This window comes from Vicugna pacos, chromosome 11, assembly GCF_048564905.1.
Source record: "Vicugna pacos chromosome 11, VicPac4, whole genome shotgun sequence".
NCBI classification, from domain to species: domain Eukaryota; kingdom Metazoa; phylum Chordata; class Mammalia; order Artiodactyla; family Camelidae; genus Vicugna; species Vicugna pacos.
This window is the reverse complement of record NC_132997.1, coordinates 34,415,749-34,428,245: the sequence shown is the minus strand read 5'-3', so window position 1 is coordinate 34,428,245 and position 12,497 is coordinate 34,415,749. Positions and strand designations below refer to the sequence as shown.

General features: G+C 38.0%; 1 pseudogene; it reads right to left on the bottom strand.

Moving 5' to 3' along the window:
* The window catches only part of LOC140699903 (LRP chaperone MESD pseudogene), a 34,921-nt pseudogene extending 22,967 nt beyond the window's left edge, over positions 1–11,954 (bottom strand).
* Between the last annotated feature and the right edge of the window lie 543 nt (positions 11,955–12,497).

The following is a 12,497-nucleotide window of genomic DNA, read 5'->3' as shown; positions in this document are numbered from 1 at the left end:
GTGGTGGATACATGAACCTGCCCATGAGATAAAATTGCACAGAGCTAAGTATATACACACATAAAAGAGTATAAATAAAATTGAGAAACTGAACTGATCAGTGGATTCTATCAATAATGTCATTATCCTGGCTGGTATGTGTACTATAGTTTTGTAAGATGTTACCACTGGAGGAAACTGGGTACACAGGGTCTCTCTGTATTACTTCTTACAACTGCATCTTACAACTTACAATTATTTCAATAAAAACTTCAATTAAAACCAAAAAAATCACATAGGTATTAAGCATGGGACACCTTATGTATTTCATATTAAAATTATGAAATAAAAATTTTATGTTATTAAGCAAATATATACTTCCTACTATAATGTTGGTTTCCAATAAACAAATCATGCAATGTTTCTCTTATATAGCATACTTACACATATTCTGCAAAAGAAAAGTCCTCTTCTTTTTTTTTTAACTTTTTAAACTCTTTCGGACCTTGTAACATCTTCAAAATACTAATAAAGTTATCAAGTTATCAATTCTTTGCTATTCAGTGAAATGTCACTTCTGGGCAAAAGATTTCTTGTATTTACTGGGCCCCCCAACCTCATAGCAGGCTGTTCTGCTATACAATGAGTCCAACAAGGGGGTGAAGTGTTTCTTTTTTCCTTTTTGTTTTATTAGAATTATTAGTTTGACTGCATACACACATTACATTGCACGTAAACACATACAGTAGATTCTCCTTTATAAATTCACTGAGTGACTTCTTGCTGAGACTGTTCTCACTGTCAGCACACTCATAGTATGTCTTCCCCCAGATAATTCTATGGTGCTTACTTAAAGTTGACTTGTCACCAACAGCCCACCTCCCATGCTCATTAAATTCATAGTGATTTTCCCTTGTATGAGTCCTCTGATGAATAGTGAATGTTAGTCTATCAGAAAAGACTTTCACGTGTTCATTATATTCATAGTGCTTCTCCCATGAGCTTGCTCTCTTCAGAGTAATGAAAACTGCCTCGTCACTGAAGGCTTCCCCATATTCATTATATTCAAAACAATGCTTCAGAGTTTGAGTATCTTGATGCTGAAATAAGTCCTCATTTTGACTGATGGTTTTTCTACTTCTATAATACTCAAAAAATTTCTCTCTGGTGGGGAGGGTACAGCTCAACTGGTAGAGCACATGCTTAGCATCCACAAGGTCCTGGGTTCAATCCCAAGTACCTCCTCTAAAAATAAATAAGCAAACCTAATTACCTCTCTCCACTAAAAAATTTTAAAAAAAATTCTTTCTGGAATGAGAATTCTTGTGTTTTGTACAGAGGAATACTTTCCCATGTGCATTAAACTTGTCAAGCCTCCTTATAAGGCGTTTCTATTACTAAGAATTCTGAATCAGAATTCAAACTCATTCCATATGGTCATATTTATTAGGTAATTTTCTTGATAAAATAGGGTTTGTATCCAGAGAAAATGTTTTTCCTATTACACTATTCCCTTCTTTAGCCAGCATTTTGTTGTTGACAAAATCAACTTTCCACAAATGCTGCTCTTCCTTTTCCTGGCTCTTCTCCATCAGCTCAACTACGCAGAAGTCTAGAAATAAAAATAATTTACCATAGTTTGTAAATGTTAACACATTTCTTATGAAAAGAAGACATTCTCATGTCTTATTCTAGCCCAGTCTTTTGCTGTGAAAATAATCCTGAGGGCATACTGCCTTGCTCCTCTAGGTTTGAAAAATAAATAACTTGCAGTGCTGGAAAACGGGGAATCTGGCAACAAAACATGGTAACTTGGCACTTCAGAAATGTTTATTGTGGTCACCATTTTGCAATACATCCCAATATAAAACCTTATGTTGTACACCTGACACTCAAATGTTATATGTCAATTAACACCTCATTTTTTTTAAATGTGACGTTCAAAAGTAGACAGAGCAGAGAACTTGAAATAAGCACAACAAATAAATTTTTAAATGTTTGAATGACTGTTTAATCTTGGGATGGGGAACCTCACAGGGAACAGAATCAGCCCAACAACTCAACAAATAGTGAGTAGAACCACAAGGAAAATTAATAGACAATGATGGTGAGAGGAGATATGAAGGAGCAATTAGATCTGGAAAATTCACCTGAAGCAAGAGCCTCACTAACATACAAGCCTTCAACCCCATCCCCCTCTCTTCTATTCCACATAACACCACCAAATTAAATTCCAGAAAGCACTCACTTCCATCACAGATAAAAGGAAAACTCTATTACCTAGACTACATTTGCATTCTTAATGGGATTCACAATGAATAGTAGTGTCAAAATGAAGTACATATACAGGCTATTCTAATAACAGGATCAGATGCACATCTTTATTCCTCTAGCATATAATCATCTAAAACTTACAGAACTTCACTTATACAATCAATTATCCATCGTCATTAGAGTCCTGAGTGCTTTTACCCATCTCTTTACACTCAACTGATTTGTCTAATAATTGTGCAATTCTTCTTATGTCGATTTTCTGCTCTTTGCAATTAATGGCAGAAAATAAAAATTCTGAATCTCAATCGTAGTCAATAAAAGCTAAAAGAAGGAAAAGAAAAAAAGAAAGAAAAGGAAGAAAGAGAGAGAAAGAAAGAGAACAAATGAGGTGTCTCCACACTCCTTGTCCTTGTGATGAAGGTATGAAAGAAGTGCACAACTGATGCAGTATTCCAAGGAAGTCAATAATAAAACTGAAGGATGATATAAATGGTGAAGATTTACTTCACTTGCATTGTCCTTCTAAGAAATTCTATCATCCTTCTATTTTCTTATATGTTAGTGTATTTTAGCGCTGTTGGATATAAGTGATGAGTAGTATTGAAATAATTGCTAGGGTGATAAAGTAGCAAAACATTTCAAGATATATTAAAATAAGATCACAACAGTCTCATGTTTCTTAAATTTATAAACAAGACCAAATCACCCACTGCAAGGTAAAATGAGTTTTACTCAATTTAAAAATGTAAATAAATATTCTCTTTGTTCATCCAAGGGAAATTTTTATTTTAATTTTTAATTATAAGAAATTATGACAAGGTAACCAAAAATCAAAAGCAAACAAGAGTCACAAAAACCAAAAAGAAACCAAGCTAATACAAAAGAAAATTATCAAACCAGAGAAATACCATATGATATCAGTTATATGTGGAATCTGAAAAAAAAAAAAGACAAATGAATTTACTTACAAAACAGAAACAGACTCAGACATAGAAAATAAACTTATGGTTATCAGGTGGGGGAAGGAGGTGGGAAGGGATAAATTGGGAGTTTGAGATTTGCAGATATTAACTAATATATATAAAATAGATAGATAATAAGTTCATACAGTATACCACAGGGAACTATATTCAATACCTTGCAGTAATCTGTGGTGAAAATGAATATGAAAACGAATATATGTATGTTCATGTATGACTGAAGCATTGTGCTGTACACCACAAATTGACACAAAATTGTAAACTGACTCTACTGCAATAAAAATATATATTAAAAAAAGAAATTATGAAAGTCACAAAACATCAACTCTTGCAAATAATTAGAACTGCTTCAAAAAGAAATTCAAAAACTAAAGTTGGGTACACTACAACCCTGATGGTATAACTGACACTTAGTATTTTATTTAGTCTAATATTTGAAGTATATCATTATTCCTTTTCATATTCCAATAATGGAATATAGTTCATTCTTTTTATATTTCATATGTACTTTTCAAACACTGTATACCTATATTTGTAAAAATCCATATTGACAATATCTGTTTAACAAGAAGGTTTAGTCCTGTTGAATGTATTGTAATTACTAAAATATCTAGGTTGGTTTCCTCCACTGCACTTACAGTTTCCACTTTTTCTAAGTTTTATTTGCTTTTCCCCTCTCTTTCATTGTCCTTTTTTGATCTGATCCAAGATATTTTTTTCTTTTCCATTTTATTCTCTTCAAAAGTTTAGAAGTTACACATTACTTTTGACATTTACTCATTAAATTTGACCTTCACATTTAACTGAACAACACTTACTCTAAACAATACAAGGATATTAGAACATGAGTCTAACCAATTGGTTAAATAATTTATATGCTATCATTTTTCAATATTTTATTTTTTTATACCCAACAGAATAAACATTACTACTACAGATCTTCCTCAACTTACAGTAGGTTATGTCCCCCAAAATTCATTGTAAGTTGAAAATATCACAAGCTGAAAATGTATATAATACACCCAACCTACTGAACATCATAGCCTAGCCTCACCTACCTTAAACGTACTCAGAACACTTACGTTAGCCTCCAGTTGGGCAAAATCATCTACTGCAAAGCCTATTTTACAATAAAGTGTTGAATATCTCATGTCATTTATTGAATACTGTATTGAAGTGAAAAGCAGAACGGCTGTCTGGGCCCAGAATGGCTGCCCACCCCAGTGGACATGCGGCTGACTGGGAGCTGCAGCTGCCCCTGCCCAGCAGCACCAGAGAGGATCCTACACCAGATCTCTGGCCCAGGGAAAACAGCAAAATTCAAAGTATGGTTTCTAGTGAATGTATATCACCTTCACACCAATTAAGCTGAAAAATCATGAGTTGAATCATTATAAGTTGGGGATCATCTGTAAATATTGTTTAAAACAAACAATATTTGTTTAAAGTACCCACATCTTCATGTATTTCCTTCAAAATTGCTTCTCCTCAAGTTCCCCCAACTGAGTTACAGGTATTACCAAGTATCCAGTGCCTCTGGGAAAAAATTTTTGAGTTTTTCCCTTGATTATTCACTTTCTCCTGTATCTATAATCCAATCTAACAGCAAATCCTGTCTTGGCTACAACTTCAAAATGTATCAAGAATCCAACCTTGCCACTTTACTTTTACTATTTCCAAGCCAGTACAACGCACCACAATCTCTCACATGGAGAACTTCTAACTGCCCTCCTGACTTTATTCTTCCCTCCACCCCACAATTCTGTCAGCGTTTCTACTGTACAGCAACCAGAGATATACCTGAATCCGATTAGAACATGTGCTCCTTGAGGGGTGGGAATAGCTCAGTAGTAGAGGGCACACTTAGCATGTACGAGGTCCTGGATTCAATCCCCAGTACCTCCATTTAAAAAAAAAAAAAAGAACATGTGCTCCTTCGCTCAAACCCTTCCAATAATTCTGTTTCAATTAGAATTAAGGAGTTTTCGGGAAGGAAAACAGCTCAGTGTTAGAGTGCGTGCTTAGCATGCACAAGGTCCTGTCTTCAATCCCCAGTACCTCCGTTTAAAAATTAATTAAAAAAAAAAAAACCCTTACTAGAATTAAGGAGCTTTAAACAGCCAGTAAGACCACACAACCTGGCCCCAACTACTTCTCTGATACCATCTCTAATACACTCGCCGTTACTCACTGACCTCTGTCCAGCCTGGCACACATACTCCTGGCCTTAGGTTCACGGCATCTGGCTGGAATATTCAAAATCTACTGCCTCACTCCATTCACATCTGTGTTAATTATAATGTTGACCTCAAAGAGGCTCTTTCCTGACACACTTTCATAAACAGCATTCTCTTTTGCCACTAAAATGCAGTCATCATATTGTTAGAAGTTGTATCCTCAGCACACAAGACAAACCTGTTAAATTAATACTTATTGAATGAATGTTAAATTAATGTTAAATTAATGTTAGATGTTAAATTAATACTTATTGAATGAATACATATGATTAAAAGAAGACAACTGAAATTGATGTGGAAAGAATAATCAAATATTTAAACAGAGAGGCAAGAATTGGATTTTTGGAAGAAAACCCAAGAAGAAACCATTTAGCTGTTATCCGCCAGTGTGATTATGCATCTGAAGCATAAAGGCCAGTTATTCACTCGATCACTTACAAAGTTCTACTAACTCTACAAAAAAATTCCTGAAAAATCTCAAAGATGCCAACATCTGAACTAACTCTCTGGGATCCAGTTCCTCCCCAGGTTACAGTAACCTCTGCGCTCACTAACTCCCCTGGGCGGCTCTGGCTTTGGGACTCTTCCTCTAATACCCATGGCTCTTCTCTTTGCTCCAATTTGAAAATCACCTCCGGTTTGGTAACACAATACCCTGTAAATGGGAAATTGCATAGGACTTGGAACAGGTGGTCTGAAGTTCAGGACCCTTAAAGGAGAACAAAGCTACGCCTGCACGAAGGCAGGTCCACTTGAACATTTCACTGGGGAAGAGGAAACAGTGTTCTCTGTAGTCCCTGAAAGGGATCCATCACCTCTGACCCCTGAATTTCAAATCTATAAATCATTAATCTCTACAGATAAATCACCTATATCAGCAGCTAAAAAGGAAACAAATGTTACTTGAAGTTACAAATTATGCAATTCCTTACCCACGAGAGGAGGTAGCTATAGTTCTCCAGCATCACGTCCCTGTACAGGGCCCTCAAGCAGGGTCCAGGTGCTGCCACTTCTCCTGGGTGAAGCCCACAGTCACATACTCGAATGACACTAGCCCCTGAAACAGCACATCTGTGTTCAATCCAGAGTGACCAGAACTGGATAACATGCAATGTGTGGGGAATCTAACATCCTGCCATGTTCACAGTTAACAGTTGAAGGGAAAATGCAACATAGGATCCCTTCTGTCACTATTATATGTTGTGGGAAAATGAGGAATCCTGGTATAAGGACCTGCCAGTGTATTAATTTCTTAATCCACACAAAAAGTGTATGAGGTGCTGCCAGTGTGCCGGGAACTCTTCCAATTTCTGGGACTATGAAGATCAATAAAAGAACAATCTTTAATCTTGCTCTCAAGGAGTTTATAATCATATCAGAAAACATATTTAAACATAAATATCTGCAAAAAAATTGTATAGAAGCGATGCTAAAAGTCTCTGAAACATAAATGGGTAGTTGCAAAGGGGGGAGAAAAGTTTAAGTTCTATTTTGTATTATCAGGTTGAGCTTTACTGAGGGGTAAACCACTAAGTCTTGACACAAAATCATGTGTTCTTTATAAATCTGGGCGAACTACATAAAAAAGGCATGGAAGCATTAAAAAAAACTTGATAATTATTGGAACTACATGAGAAAAGGGTTTGAGATGCATTAAGATAAAGCCTCAAAGACATAATCAAGAGCAAGATTATAATTGAGGACATAATCCTACAGCCTAAGGGTTCCAAATATTTGATCATTTACCCACTAACTAAAATTGGAGCACTCACCTAGCATAGCTATTTATGTATTTCTATATACATGAAATTTCATTCTTATTTTTCAAACTCAAATATCTGTATATAGATACGCTGATAATTCCTTCCCATATTCCAATAGCTTCTCTTGGGCGCCCCTGGAAGAGTGTTCTCAAAGTGTGGTCTATAGGTCAATGTGACCATCAGCTGGGAACCTGTCAGAAATGCAGAATCCTCAGGCCCCATTCCACACCTAACATCACAGCCAGTTTCCAAGGTGGTCACCAACGATTCTCATCTCTCAGCATTCATGACTGCATGCAGTCCTTTCCCACACTAAACAGGGCTGACCTCTGTGACTAACAGGATGTTGGAGAAATAGCAGAGTATGACTACTGAGGCCAGGTCACAGAAGAACACTGTTCCTTCCACTCTGCCCCTTCATGGATCACTTTCTCCAGGAAAAACCACCTGCTATGTCACGAGGACACTCCAGCAGCCCCATGGAGAAGTCCACCCGGGGAGGAAATGAGGCCTCCAAACATCAATACTAATTTTCCAGCCATGTGAGTGAGCCATCACGGAAGCAAATCCTCCAGCCCCAGTTAAACTTCGGATGGCTACAGCCTCATGAGGCCCTTGCATGAGATAGTAAGTGTTTCTTGCTGTCTTAAGCAGCTTGGGGTACGTTCTAGTGCAGCATTAGGTAACTAATACAGATATTCTGGAACCAGGACTTATCGAACTGTGTTTTAAGAAGCCCTCCAGGTATGAGACACTGCAGCTTAAAAGCCAGTGATCTAGGGGAGTCAGAAATAAGGACACTAAAGGAATGTGAGGACTCTGGCACCTACAGCTACAACCAACATTAAATATAGCCCAACTCCTAGCCAGAATAACATAAATCCTCACACTAAAAACTTATTTATCTCAGTTCTATTACCAGATACATGTCCAGCCAATAACAAACAAGTGCAAGACATACCAAAAGGCAAGAAAAACAGAATCAGAAAAGATAAAGAAATCATCAGAACAGACTCAGATACAACACAGATGTTGGAATTATCAGACAAGGAGTTTAAACTAACTCTAATGTGTTGATGAAAACATTAGACAACATTCAAGTACAAATGAGTAATATAAGTAGAGAAATAGAAATTCTAGGAAAAAATCAAAAGTAAGTGCTAGAAGTCAAAATGTACAAGTCACACACGAGCCAAGGAAAGAACCAGTGAACTTGAAAACAGGTCAACAAGAGCTTCACAAACTGAAATGTGAAGAGAAAAAGAAAGAAAAAAACAGAACATCCAAAAACTGTGGGACAACCTCAAGAAAGTATAATATATGCATAACTCGAATACCAAAAGAAGAAGGAACAGAGCCAAAGAAATATCTGAAGTACATAACCAAAAACAGTCTAAAACTAATGACAAATCCAGGAAGCTCAGAGACTATCAAGCTGGATAAATACCCACAAAAACCACATCTAGTCATATCACATCAAACTGCAGAAACCCCAAAAACAAAAGATCTTGAAAGAAGCGAAGAAGGCGGGGTGGGAGCGGGGTAGTTGATGATGTGTGAAACTTACCTTCAAAGGAACAAGGATAAGAATTACAACAGAAGTCTCAGAATCCATTCAAGCAAGAAGACAGTGGAGTGCAATATCCAAAGTGATAAAAGAAGAAAACCACCAACCCAGAATTAATGAAAAAGACACACTGAGTCATACGTTTATATAATTCTGAATGACAAGGGTAAACTCTTACAAGCTTCCTGATGAAAGAACAGCTGACTCATAAAGTAAAAAGAAGTACCCTAGTTTTGGATTTCCCCTCTGCAGTGGCAAAAGCAAAAAGACCGTGGGATTACAAGAGAAGAATTTCAATGCAGGAATATTATACATTTTAAAAAAACTGTCTTTCATATGAAAGGCCCCCAAATCAGACGTGTTCAAATGAGCAGGTCCTCAGGCAATAAATCACCATGTAATCTCTGCAGAGAAAACACTAAGGAGGTGCTAACAAGCTGCCAAACAAGTCTCAAGCAAGGGGAAGGCGAAAAGGACAGGAAAGAGTGAGAAACAACAGATCTTGTTATTGACGTATGTTTACAACTAGATGGATGATATTAACATGATTTGAAATGTATAACATAATGTTCGAGAAGACCTCCTGAAAGAGAAAAGACTTTCCGTAAGAGAAGAGCCAGTAATATACTGACAAGTTCACACAATGGAGTCTGGGTGTGGAGTGGGGTAGACAGGCAACTTCAAACTTACTAAGGTCATCCAAGAGGGGCCGGGGAAGAGGAGCAGCAGACGAGCAGCGAAGTCATCCTGATATGTTAGGAGACGTAAGTTCAGTTGTAATACTTAGGTGTGAGTTGGCAGCTCTGAGAATTGAATATCACAAAACTACCAAATTAACAGAGAAGAAAGATGAAATAATGAAAAATATGAATATGCCAGAAAAGGTAAAGATTCTGAAAAAGTATAATTAGTAGTATAAGTTATGATATAGGTTCATTCCCGGGTTTTGGCACCAAAAAAAAATAATAAAAAATAAGAAAATTAATTATGATACATATTGTATTATGTGTAGTCAAAAACAGTATTTAGGAAACTAAGACAGATATATAAAACCAAATATATGAATTACCACAGACACTGAATGGATATATTTCTTATCCAATACAGAATGTCATTTTTGTCTAAAAAAACAAGATGTTGCCATTTGTTGTTTACCAAAAAAATAAATCTAAAACAAAGCTATAAAGAATGTTTATAAAAGAAGGAATGGAATGCACAAAGTATTACAAAAAATGCAAATAAAAGGGAAGCAAGCATGGTCTTATTTATATCAGATTAACAAGAATTTGTAGCCTTAAACTTTTTTTTAAATAAAGTACTCATACTGTATTTTCTCTTAAAAAAAAAGGGGGGGGGGAATAGGTGCTATGAGGCCAAAACAAATACACATCACTATAAACCAGTAAGTGTATTTTTTTTTTAAACAAATGAATAGTAGCTTCCACTGGGGCAAGGCAGTGGCAATGGGGAGGTGAAGACATTTGACTTTGTACCATTCTTCGGTGTTGATGTTTCCTAACCATGTGCTATTTTTAATTTGTTAAAATCACAACGGAAGTTTTTTTTACAAGTAATTTTAGTTCTTAAAAATGACACCTGTGTATAAATTCTGCAGCTGTTATTCAGAGTGGGCTCTGACATAGAACAGCAAAATTAGACAGGCAGTACATCATAGTACCATATGAAAAACACTACAAATTTAGGCACTGTATCCAAAAAAAAAAGTTTAGAAATGAATGAGGTTACCAGTCCTCTGCTACCCCCCGAAAGGGTCTCTGCTGATGCCTGATTTACATCCTTTAAAATGATCACATTAAATGGAACACACAGCTCTTAACACCAGCATGACTCTTTCCTAAATATAGTCCTCTTCTGACAGAACCCCCTGACCAGACAGACCCCATAAAACCTGACAGACATCAAGAGCTCTCTGTAACTGATGAGAGGAATTCAAGTCCAAGAAACTCAAAGTGAATATTCAGGATTTCCAAGTTACATAATCTTCCGCTCTCTGTGTCTTCTGCATAGATCTGTGATTTACACACCCTCATTGTGTACTGAGATGCCGGTGCTCCCACAGTAATGGTAGTGATGTCTGCAGCACGAAGAGCTTGATTCAATTAAATCAAGAGTTTTAAAGTTTGATTAGAACCTGATATCCTTTCGGTTAAGGGAAAATGGAACGCCTGGACGCAGCAAGCTACCGGTTTGGAGCAAGTGCAGTGAGGGGAGCGGTGCCACAGTCCGATTGGCGGCTCCCCCCACCTCCACATTTACATGGGAAAAACCAACCCCAAAAGCTTTCCATCTAAAGTGATCTGATAGTAGACGTCAATGTGTCAGGGTCCCATGTTAATTACAAAACCTCTGTCTTCTTACTGGAAGACTTGTATACCGTAATTCTTATGCTGATCACAAACTGGTCACGAGGCAGACCTTTCCTAGAAGAAACCAGAATTCCATTCATGTGCGGTTCCCCACGCCCGCCCCCATCCCCGCGCGCACGCTCCCCCGCAGAGCAGCGCAACCCCCTCACAGCTCTTCTCTTTTACTCACAGCTCTGTTGTCTTCCTTCGAAGCCCAGGCCTTTGGCTCTCCCTCCTTCTTCTTTTTGTCCTTCTCTTGCTTGGTTTTATTTTTCTCTTTGCTTCCTCCTCCTTTGCCAGGATACACCTGTCCCTCCAGAGTTACATCAGCGCACCTGTCTTGACTGACCAAAAAGCCCTTGCTCTCCCAGGCGCAGCTTCCATCACGAAGCATGACGATGGTGCGGTCTGACCCCACGAGGAGCCTCGGGACGTCGTAGGTGGCGTTGAAAAGACTGCCGTGCCAGAGGCTCGTGATTTCCTCCGTCTCCTTCTCCTTGGGGCTTCCCGACACAGTGACAAACATCATGAGAATCTTGCCCTTTTTCATCATCTTCAGCATGCTCTCAGGCTTGCCGGGGTCTTTCTGTGAGAAGGCAACAGGTGCGGAGGGTCTCCTGCGCGGGGAGGTCTCCTTCTATGCCGTCATCTCTCTCCCGCTGTTCCAGAAGACGAGCCGTGTCCGCATCACTGTAGTCGCGAATGTCCTTCTTCTTCCAGGGAGGTAGGGTAGCCTCGCTGGGCGTTTCGGGAGGCCGTCGGCGGCCAAGACCCAAGCTGGCAGCAGCAGATCAGACACACAGAGAAGGACCACGGCGGCACCTGTCCAGCCGGAGGCCGCCACCTTGGCCACGCAGCACCGGCCGCCAGACGCTGCTGCCTTAAACTTTCAACAGGGCAAAGGCAGGTACCATGTAATGATCAATGATAACATCAACCAAGGCTCAGGTCACATCTGTATGTATCCAAATAGATAACAGAAAAACTGTTACAATGACAAGATAGTTTGATTAAAGAGAACAAATCATAATTACACTAAGAGACAATATATCTCTGTCAACAAGAAAGGACTACCAAGCAGAGTTCACCGAACTTTCATGTTCAGGTAATTAATGACAGCTAAATTCACTAGGCAGTTACTCAGAAGAATGTCTTTCATGGAATACTTTAAATATATATTATCTCATACTGGGGATAAACCTATACATAGACACTATTTTCCTCATTTAACAGGTTCCCCTAAACTGGAACCAGGTCATCTGAAAATAAAGTGCTACTTATAATTATTATGTTATGCTGTGCTTTTAGAGAACATGTTACTAAATTCTACA